The sequence below is a fragment of the Macaca nemestrina genome, chromosome 9 (assembly GCF_043159975.1).
Source record: "Macaca nemestrina isolate mMacNem1 chromosome 9, mMacNem.hap1, whole genome shotgun sequence".
Classification (NCBI taxonomy): domain Eukaryota; kingdom Metazoa; phylum Chordata; class Mammalia; order Primates; family Cercopithecidae; genus Macaca; species Macaca nemestrina.
In genome coordinates, this window is record NC_092133.1 from 71,173,221 (window position 1) to 71,176,640 (window position 3,420).

The window sequence follows — 3,420 nt, forward strand, 5'->3', positions numbered from 1 at the left end:
GACAATCATTTGAGGCAGAGGTTGTGGTGAGCCAAGATCATGACACTGCACTCCAGCCTGGGAAACAGAGTAAGACTCCATCTCAAAAAATAAATAAATAAATAAATAAAAATAAGTAGTTAATGCAATGGATATCTCAATTACCCTGATTTGATTACATAAATGTATCAAATTATCATATATACCCCAAAAATATGTACATGTAATACGTATCAATAAAGAAGTAGATAGGCCAGGCACGGTGGCTCATGCTTGTAATCCCAGCACTTTGAGAAGCCAAGGCAGGTGAATCACTTGAGGCTAGTTCAATACCAGCTTAGCCAACATGGCGAAACCCCATATCTACTAAAAATACAAAAAATTAGCCAAGTATGGTGGCATGCACCTGTAGTCCCAGCTACTTAGGAGGCTAAGGCACAAGAATTGCTTGAACCTGGGAGGCAGAGGTTGCAGTGAGCCAAGATCATGTCACTGTACTCCAGCCTGAATGACACAGTGAGACTCTGCTCAAAAAAAAAAAAAAAAAAGACATTTTTAAAGGTTAAAATGGTAAACGTTCTATTATGTATATTTTACCACAACAAGAAAAGATAAAATGTTAAATAAAAACAGCAACTGAAGATAATTTATCTCTAGTACATCCATCTTTCAGGCTGAAATGAAAGAACAGGTGACACTAACTCAAATCCACATGAAGTGAAGAGCATTGGAAAAGGTAACTAAATAAAGGCAAATATAAAAGATGGTATACATGTATGTTTTGTTTGTGACTCTTTTTTCCTGTCTTACTTCAGACAACTGCATAAAGCACTAATATAAAACACGAAATATATATTGAGGGTCATATATTCTATAAACCTGCATTTACTTGTCAATAATAGTACAAAGGAAAGTTGAGGGAATGGTCCTTTATAGGAGCAAGTTTTGTACACTATTGAAACTAAATTGGCATGGTTCCAAACTGTTGTTTTAAGTTAAGATGTTAATTGCAATCCCCAGGGAACCACTAAGAAAATAACTAAAAATATATAGTAAAAGAATGACAAGGCAATAACTATAGTATGCTAGAAAATATCTACTTAACAGAAAAGAAGGCAGTAATGGAGTATTAAATGACTTAAAATATATTTTAAAATAGCAAAATGGCAGAATATATCCTATGTTATCAGTAATTAAACATAAATGGACTAAGCACTTCAACCAATAGGCAGAGATTTTCAGAATGGATTTTTTTTTTTTTTTTTTGAGACAGAGTCTCTCTCTGTCGCCCAGGCTGGAGTGCAGTGGCGCGATCTCGGCTCACTGCAAGCTCCACCTCCCGAGTTCACACCATTCTCCTGCCTCAGCCTCCCAATTAGCTGGGACTACAGGTGCCCACCACCACGCCCAGCTAATTTTTTGTATTTTGTAGTAGAGACGGGGTTTCACTGTGTTAGCCAGGATGGTCTCGATCTCCTGACCTCATGATCCGCCCGCCTCAGCCTCCCAGAGTGCTGGGATTACAGGCATGAGCCACCGCGCCTGGCCAGAATGGATTTTAAAAAATAAAACTACATGCTATTTACAAGAGACAAAATTCAGATTCAAAGACACAAATAGAGTTAAAAGACTAGAGATGGTCCAGGTGTGGTGGTTCATACCTGTAATCCCAGCACTTTGGGAGGCCAAGACAGGCAGGTTGCTTGAGCCCAGGAGTTCAAGACCAGCCTGGGCAACATGATGAAACCCTGTCTCTACAAAAAATACAAAAATTGGACAGGCAAGATGGTGTGCGCCTGTAGTCTTAGCTACTCAAGAGGCTGAGGCAGGAGGATTGATTAAGCCCAGGAGTTGGAGGCTGCAGTGAGCTCTGATTATATTACTGCACTCTAGTCTGGGTGACAGAGCGAGATTCCATCTCTAAAAAAAAAAAGAATTGAAGACAATAGAATTGAACCTTTCAGCTTTGCCAAGTCTCATGATTTTTTCATTTGTCTCAGATCAGTTTTTTAAAACGAAACATGAAAAATTTATTGTAATCTATCCCACTCACTCCCAATAGCCAGAGATAATTTGGTGTTGGCCATTCCCTTATGTTTTTATACTTTTACTATATATATAATATATATTTTTTACTATATATAGTATATAATACTATATATTGTATTTGTAATTATACTTTATATTATATATTATATTATAAAATATATTATATTTGTGGGCCGGATGCGGTGGCTCACACCTGTAATCCCAGACTTTGGGAGGCCAAGGCGGGTGTATCACGAGGTCAGGAGTTTAAGACCAGCCTGGCCAACATGGTGAAACTCTGTCTCTACTAAAAATACAAAAATTAGCTGGATGTGGTAGCAGGTGCCCGTAGTTCCAGCTACTTGGGAGGCTGAGGCAGAGAATTGCTTGGACCTGGGAGGCAGAGGTTGCAGTGAGCCGAGATCGCACCACTGTACTCCAGCCTGGAAGACAAAGTGAGACTCCATCTCAAGAAAAATACACATATATATATATATTAAATATTTGTAATTATACTATATAAAATATTATATAGTATATATATCTTACATATTGTAAAAGTTTTTTATACTTTATATGTAGTAAAAGTATAGAAACATAAGGGGGCCGGGCACAATGGCTCACACCTATAATCCCAGCACTTTGCGAGGCCAAGGTGGGTGGATTACCTGAGGTTAAGAGTTCGAGACCAGCCTGGTCAACATGGTGAAACCCTGTCTCTACTAAAACTACAAAAGTGCCAGGCACGGTGGCTCAAGTCTGTAATCCCAGCACTTTGGGAGGCCAAGACGGGTGGATCATGAGGTCAGGAGATCGAGACCATCCTGGCTAACATGGTGAAACCCCGTCTCTACTAAAAAATACAAAAAATTAGCTGGGCGTGGTGGCGGGTGCCTGTAGTCCCAGCTACTTGGGAGGCCGAGGCAGGAGAATAGCTTGAACCCAGGAGGCGGAGGTTGCAGTGAGCTGAGAAGGTACCACTGCACTCCAGCTTGGACAACAGACTAAGACTCCATTTCAAAAATAAATAAGTAAATAAATAAATAAAAATAAGGGAATGGTTATATACATACATATATTATTGTTTTACATCTTAAAACTTTACATAGATGATATCATGCCATAAACATCCTTCTGCAACATTATTTATCTGGTTAACATTATGATTTTGAGATTTAGTCATGTTTGTTCACTCTGAGCATTTGGAATGCAACAATAAACAAAGCTGACAAAGATCCCTACCTTCATTGAAAGGAGATCAGGCTAGAAGAAAGAAAAATAGGACCGGGTAGGTGAGTTAGTGACCGTCAAGAGAAGGAGCCTTCGCAACTGTAATCAAAGTGTGTGTCAGGAAATGTCAGAAAAATAATTGGGTTGGTCGGGGTGGGTTGGGGGATGTTGACCACAGAGAGG